Source organism: Drosophila tropicalis, unplaced genomic scaffold (genome assembly GCF_018151085.1).
Source record: "Drosophila tropicalis isolate 14030-0801.00 unplaced genomic scaffold, ASM1815108v1 contig_694, whole genome shotgun sequence".
NCBI lineage: Eukaryota > Metazoa > Arthropoda > Insecta > Diptera > Drosophilidae > Drosophila > Drosophila tropicalis.
Genome location: NW_027173176.1, coordinates 6203615 through 6212101, shown reverse-complemented (window position 1 = coordinate 6212101; position 8487 = coordinate 6203615).

Sequence of the window (8487 nt, the reverse complement as noted above, 5' to 3'; positions counted from 1 at the left end):
GTCAGGAGAAGGGTTTTAAAATCAGATTATATTGTTAATTGTTAGAGGGTAAATCGGTGTCAGTAACTTTTGTTAGTTAGTAGAAAACTTTTGCTCTTTATTTTTATTTTTTCCTTTTGCCTATGCTATTGGTATTTCTATTTAGCTACTTTTATTGCCCAGCTTTAAGCATACGAACTCTGCAAAAAAAAAAAAACAAACGTGAATTGACTAGAGTCTCTGAGGCTTCTTCTCTCAGGGTGTTAAATATTTGGTCATGCAGCAGCTAACTAATTTTGAAATAAGATTTGGATTTGGACCTTAGGGTTAGGAGGCAAAAACAAGCAATAATTTCTTCAATAAGTAGTCAAGGCTTTCAATAGTGCCCATCAAGGCAAATAGATGCGATGCGATGCGATGCGTAGATGAATGACTTGGACGAGCAAAGAAATGCCAATTGACTGACGATTACCTCATGGCAATTACATTAAGACAGGTGGCAAAAGATTATTTTTTTCGGGGTAGACTGAAATTGAATGCAGTTTTGTTTTTGCTGTTGTTATTTTTTCAACATAAAATAAAGATGATGAACATGAACCGGTTGGCCGTTTTTAAAGTGCGTAAGCCTGGGTCACATCATCATCATGTTGAGCATCATTTTGGGAGTTGAATGTTAAGGTAGGCACAATACTAACCACCAACCACCTCATATCGCCCCCCTTAGTTTGCTCATCATCCATCTCATCTCATCTCATCTTATCGTCATCGTCAGAAATTAGTAGACACCCATAGCCGAATGACCTTTAAACGCACACGATTGCCGAGATCGCCCATACAAACACCTATTATGTGGTTGAAAATTGAAAATGAAGAAGCTGCAATGTGCAAGCAGCCAGGCAGCTGAAAACTCGTTTCAACTTTGTGTGTGTTGTGTTTGTCATTTCTTGTCAAATGCAGTTGAATTTATTAATATTTTTTCTTAGTTTTTTGGATAGTCACGCCAGAATATCGATATGTTCTTAACATGTGTGTGCTTACCCTTAAAAAGCAGCATCAAAATATAATACTAATAATCAGCAATAATCACCCACACACAATAAATATCACACTGAAAATGGTATTGAAAATATTCAAACTTTAATTTAAATTTCTATTTGCTTAACAAAAAAAAAAAAAAAAAACTGCTCAAAACATTTGAAATATTTAGCTCATGGCTTTGAACTCTTGTTTAAAGCATGTGTTCCTTTGCGGTCATTAATGAAATAATTATAAAACTAGTTAAGTACTAATTGTAAAACTAGTTGGAGTGTTGGCACTTTGACTTTAGTTCAACTTCAACTCCAACTTAAACAATAAAGGAAGGAAGTCTCACCCAAAACAACAAAAAAAGATTTTTGTTTCTTAAGTGACCGTCAACCAATAATTGTTCTTTTTTATTGCACAATTTATTTTTTAAAAAATACCCTGGCACAACGAGTACATTTCCTTTGCACATAAAGTCAAGAGCAACAAATGCTTCTTTGTGCACACCTTTCTATGTTCTTCACAGACATATGTTAATATTTTGCAAACTTGGTAAAATGCTTTATATTTTAGCTTGACATCCTCAAGAAGTTTTCTGAATAAAAAGTTAGATTAAACAGCTTAAATTGATATTTTGCTAGGTTAGGAAAAATACTCAAAGTTATCGCTTACTTCAGATCAAAGATTAGAGCATAGAACATTACTAAAGTGGAAGAAACTGTCAATGAACTAAAAGAGTATACAAATTTCCGATTGATTGCGGGTGAAAAATTGACAAATTCGGGTCATAAACTGCTTTGAGCTATCATCATCGTTTTTTTGATGGTGGTTGGTGATGGAGGAGACAATGACACTTGTCGCCGTCTGTTGACATTTCAAACAAATTTGTCATTGTGGGGGAATTGTTTTTTGTTTGTCAAAACAAAGAAACAAATAAGCAAATTTTTGGCCATAGGAAAAGGATGCTTTTCTGTCGCATCATCGAATGATTACAGCATGCGATTATTTAATTCTTCATTAAAGTAAAAATGCAAAAAACCAAAAATTAAAATACTACATAAAAAAACCTTTATCGGGGGAAAGGGAGACGCAGTGCCGTGTTGTTGGCGGGAGGGAAGAGGATGAAGAGTTGGATGAGCATAAAATTGATTAAAATTAATTGAGAAACTGGCTTGTCAAATTAACGCACACTCGATGTCCATGACATGGGGCGGCGGCAGCGGAGGCGGCGGAGATGACAGACAGGTGGAGAAAAAAAAAAAAAAAACGAAAATAGAAAAGAAGAAGAATTTCGGCCCCTGGTATAACCAGAATATCTATCAACAGAATGCTAACCAATATCCAAATTAAAAAAAATAAAACATGATTATGATTTAATTTTTCCATTCCATTTTCAAAATTCAAACGAATCATTTTGGTATTCCATTTCCGAAATCTTTTGTCTACGTGTTTTTGTTTTTCTGCCACGGAAATGATTTCAGCAGTCAGATAAAACAAATCGTAAGGAAATTCTATAACAATGGCATATATATCTACTAGAACTTGTCATCTTTCATATTCCTTTTTAAAGAGAGAGGTCAGAGCTACCTGAAGATTTGCTTGAGCTGTTAATGTTACTATCTTATCCATCCTCTAATTAAATATTTCCACGCACAAACCATTAAAATTGAAATCAAACTCCAAATCTTCCATCCCATTCAAAGACTCTTGCTGAATATTTATAAGCTCTCCTTTTTGCCCGCGCCTTGCCTCCCCGCCAACCTATCGTCCATCAACTCCGGTTCTCTCCGATAGCAACAACAAGAATAACACAAAAACCCAACCCAGAAATGTGCGTATATTTAAATTTTGCGGATCTAACTATACTGAAACTTAAAATTTATAAATAAAATAAAGTAAAAACTATCTTTGGATACACAAACTTTTGAATACCCTTCATTATAAACGTTCATTACCAACATACTCTGTGGAAGCAAGAATCAAGCTCAAGTTCAAGTCTCTAGCTTGTTGAGTTGCTTATGCCCCCTTGGCTAGGGTATCAATAAAACCACATCTAACCACTAAAATAAATTTTTGTCTTTTGAAGTCAAATGTCACGTCACCTGCGTCAGCAGCAAAAGAATAAAACCACACAAAAATACATAAATATATTTATTTCTGAATTTTTTTCTTTTCGCTTTTTGGACATTGTTAATTGTGCTTATGATTTATGCAAATTAATCCTTTAGACAAACATAGATACATAGCCACATAGAGAATAAGGCATTTGTCTGTGTCTTTAACGTCGAATCATCGACTACTTTTTCACCTTTTGTTGTTACTCTTGTCGAGCTGTTTTAGATTGAGTTTTAGATTTATGTAAATATATGTATGTATGTGGTAACCAGACTAACTAGTTCGGAATTTTAACTTTATTTGGACTCTCGATTATAGGAAGTTTATAGAAATACAAGAAGAAGCTTCTAGTTCGATATGATATTACACACATATGTGTGTTGAATTCTTCCTGCTGGCCATGGAATTTGTTATTCTGTAAACAACAAGATCTCAAACAAATTGATGAAGAAATCTCTAATATATACCTAAATTTTCTTTCTGTGTTCTTTTAGCAAACAACAAAAACAACATCTTTGGCACACTCTTTATCATCGTTAAAGGTAAGTGCAAACATTTAATTACTTTGACTAAGTTCTAAATTTGCGCTCTGCATTAATCAAAAGACCTGAGTTCAATTTAAGAACAAGTTACCTAAATGTCATTTTGAATATGCATATGTATACATACTTATATTTATAGAGATATTATAAAACAGACAAACAAAGCTAACCAAAAATCTCGTAGTTCATTTTATGGCTTATTAATTGTCAAGCAAATATCAACAAATTGTATGTATGTATATGTGTACGTGTGTACATAATAACGGCATTCTGCGAAATGCCAATATTAAATAGAAGGAATTAATTGCATTTTAAATTCCATACAATAATAATAATAATATCTGTGAAATTTGCGTAAAATAAAAACCTGAACACTGTCTCAATTTCGGCAAAATCAAAAATCTCAAGAAAAAAAACCAAGCAGCCAACAACAAAAACTTTTAAAGGTGATCCATGAAACGTGTTTTTCCCCCATCTCAAATGCGAACGAACGAAACGATATATATTAATAAGCCTTATCAAGGACACACTGTGTGAGGCAGTGCCAGAGCCAGTCAACCACAGGCGAATGGTCCAATCCAACAACCAGTTTCGATTGAGGCAATTTACGGTCGGCAATTGCAGGCCATTGCCATTGGAATCCTTGTAGCCAGATTGGCTGGCTGGCTGACTGCTCGAGGCGTCCGAGCAAGCAAATTTTTTTTGATTTGAGGGTCACAGCATTATTATCATTTGGGGACTGGGACAATGTAAAAGAGAGACAGAAAAGAGATAGACTGGTTTACCCAGAATCCAGTGTGTGTATGTGGGGGGAGGAAGGGATGGAAGGGAGGGGAAGGGGAGCCAGCCAATGTTATGTAATAGCTTTGAGCTCTACGTGTTGTGTGACCCTTGAAAGTTTAATAAACTCGTTTGGCCTTTTAAAGCGAAAGTTTCTGGTCTTGTCAATTTACAAAGAATTTTACAACCAACCAAACGGATAGTCAGATAGTCAAACAGTCGGAATTTACATAGGTACATAAATCAAATTGGGGAAGAATATTTTTTGCCTACGTCAGATCTATTAAGCCTACGAAGCTGTGAGCCCATCAGCCTACCAGCAGCTAGAGATCAAGAACGAAATTGAGCTAATTATTTAAATAAATACCCTCGAAAAAAGAAAAACAAACTACTTTAGTTTCAAGAGCACAAGAGCACTCCATGTTGGGTCAAAACGGAAGGTGTACATCTCGAACTCTCAGCCTGATCTTATAAACTTTGATTAATGGCCATGCGAGAGTGCACTTCACCTCTGCTTCGAGCCGACTTGTAAATTAGCCCACTTAACCAAAAAAAATAACGATAATGAAAACGAAACTTAATGAAATATATACCAATACATACATACATATATATTGTACGTTTGTTTTTTTTTTTCTTTTTATACATTTGAGTGGCAAAATTAGAGCAACTTGGCTCACACGCGTCGGTTTTTAGCCAGCCAAGGCAAGGCAAGGCTGTTAACGAAGAGACAAAACAAAAGTTTAAAACAAATTAGAAATAAAATATTGTATTTGGATTTGAAGTTCAAGAGGAGGCATATAAATTCTATCTGTATAAAAATCGAAAATTAATTTCAAATCAAACTGGTTATTTGTCGCCTTTTTTGTTGCTCATATTTAATTTTTAAATCTAACTGGTTCGGACACACACACATATTATCTGTATATATAATATATAGCCATTTACTTATGTCTTGTAGGCAGTCATTGACGACATTTGGTATTCTGCCAGCCCAAAAATACATTTATTTAAAAGTCAAACATGCAAATTTTTATTTTTTTTTTTTGTTTATTATATTGTATATGTATCTCTCAGTTGCCAGTTGAAGTAAAAAGGGTTAAACAAAAATCTTTAATACATGATCTTAGGTTAATTTAAATAGAAATTGAATAAAATTGTAAAATTAGTTCTGGCTAAACTTTACTTCGTAAGGATCCTCCTCTATCCGTAGAACTTTAAACAACTTGTTTAAATGTTTAAAAATATTCAATCTCCTTATTCCAATTTTCTAACTTCCGCCACTCATTAACCTCTTGAATTGATTTGCATTTATAAGAAAGGGTATTAACAAGTCTGTTTCGGTAAACGCTTGCCATATAAGAATACGTATGTTAAAGGCAATATCACCATCATAAAGAATCATATAATCTTTATGGATGTTTACTGCTTTCGGGTTTCTTTTGTAAAGCAACACAAAAGTAAAGCTGGACTTAATGAGATCTTGACGGCTAGCTGCTAATTCGGACTTACCGTCAAGCGCCAAACAAACGTGTGTGAGTGTGGATTCTAACACTTTTCTGCATGGACAAACCACCAAAGCGCATCTCAGAATCTCAGTGATAAATAATAATAATGTCAGCAATTAATTTAGTTGTGTTTTTTGAGGCGTTTCTATTTGATTTGTTGGCCATTTCGTCGTGTGGTTCATGATCGCACATCCATCCTATCTAAACGCCATTCATATCAGCCACCCAGCAGCTTCCGCATGTCTTTGTCTTGATGGTGTTAAACAAGCAGGCAACAAGTTCATTACCTTCATCATTGTCGTCTCGTCATGATCATGATCGTAGCTCCTAAGAGTATGCTATGGCAAACGATAGTGGCAAAAATCATCATCCTGGCCAATATTAAATCAATTTCGATTTCGATTTGCCATCACATTTCATGCATTTAACGCCATTATAATTGGATTATGCAACTTAAGACGTCAATCTCAATATATTTAAGAGCTGCCCCCCTCCACCACTGTTGGCCCCCCCTTGGTTTGAGCATCTTCAACTATTTGAAGGTTAGTTAGGCAAGTTTTCAGCTTTTCTGTTCAAATTAAAATAAATTTAAGATAAAGTTTAAAAAATATATATATATATAATTTTATTTTATTTTTTTCTTTGGTCTTTAAGCAAACATACAACAACGCACAAACAGCGCCTAAGTATTTATTAGCTTTAATTTGAATTTTTTTGTGGTATAAAAGTTGCGAACAAAACTTGTAGATCTGCTTCTGGCATGGATACATTTGATTTTTTTTTTTTTTTTAGACATAGTTAGGTAGATGCCTTCTACGCGTCTCTAACCTCAAGAAGACGAAAAGAAGATAGATAAAGATACAACAACAACACCAAATTGAAATCAAGTTCACCTCGAGTGTATCAAATTTGTATAAAATTCATCAGTCAACAAATACGTCAGCTGGAAATACAAGCTCTCCTACCTCAGCCCCTGCCTTCAGCCGAATTCCCCTCCTCCTCCGCCTAGAAGTTATTGCTATTTTCTGTGGTCTTTTGGTGGTTATGCAAAACAGAGGAAACAGAGCGGTCAACTTTATAGTTAGAGCTACATACATATTTAGTTGCACATGGACGTAGCAACCGAATGGCCAACTAGTTAACTAAACTTCTATGTGCCAACTGTACCAAAATATCTTGAGACCTGAAAGAATGCGAAACCAAATATTACAAGAACATTTAAGAACTTTAGTTTCCTAACCAGAATACCATTAAGAACGAGATTATTTTCAGTTAATATAGAAAGATAAAGAAATTAGAAGATTGCAAGTTTAATTTCTCTCTTTGTATGCGAACCCCCCTCCCCACTAGATAAAATTCTGGCCATGCCACTGTTCATATCTTTTATACACACGTACCATCGTTGAGCATCGATTAGCATTTTGGTATTAGCATTAATGATCTTAAGAGCCATGTGAATGTGAATCTTCTCAATGCACTTCTTCTTCTTCATGATCATCGTCATCATCGACATCTTCTTCATCATTACCATTAGCTACTTGTTTGAATCAAACTATTTATTTTATGGGCACTATTAAAAGTTCAGACACACACATCACACGCTTTGTTAATGCATTCGATTCGATATGTGCCCGGGATTTCAAGGCTACAGAAACAGGTCTCTCTCTATCAGTCTAAAACTGAAACCGAAATTGGAAATTGAAAGCGAATCATTATTATTATTATCTAATATCCACCTAATCCAGAACCCCTTTTTGCGTAACTGTTAATCTCCTTTCAAGAACACATCTAAATTTATATATAGTCGTTGTTCTTGTTTCTTATATGTTTGCCTTATAATTAGTTTCATTTCTGTTGTTTTTTTTGTAGTTGTTTTTTTTTGTTGAAATTCCGTCGCTTTCAACTTGATCTACTTGTTTTTTATTTGTTGGTTTTAAGATGTTTTTGCAAATTAATTTTCTAGTTGCCATCTAGAAAACAGAAAGTTCACTTGTTTTAAAAACTTGCTGACGTCTGTCTGATCCAAACAAATTTGCACAATTTGTTGTTTAATTTATTGCACAAAAATCGTGCAACAATTAACCAAAATATAAATAAAAATAAAAGATTATAATCTGCATTGAGCTCAACGTAGTTAGTAGAAAGAATCGATTTAGATATTCTACATAGAAAGTTATCTATAAGTTTGTAAATGTGTTTCCACATGTTTGACATGAATGTTAAACAAAATTCTGGTTATTTCATTAAAATCAAATTTATTTCTTAACTTAGTTTTAATCTTTGGCAACATTAATAAACGGTTGCATCATATGGGTTGGGCTAAATTAACTTGTTTTCAAACCAGAGGGAAGTATCCTTCTGTAGATTCAGCAGTGAAAGAACTCGAAAGTCCTGACTCTAGAGACCAAACAAATTGGTCAGTATGTGTGTTCTTTAACTCTTTTTAGAACCGAACTAAAATGTGGGAATTTTGAAATATATAAAGTTGCCTATCTGCAAGATTGGTTATAAAAGGGTGAAGGGATTACCTTTTATTGTTT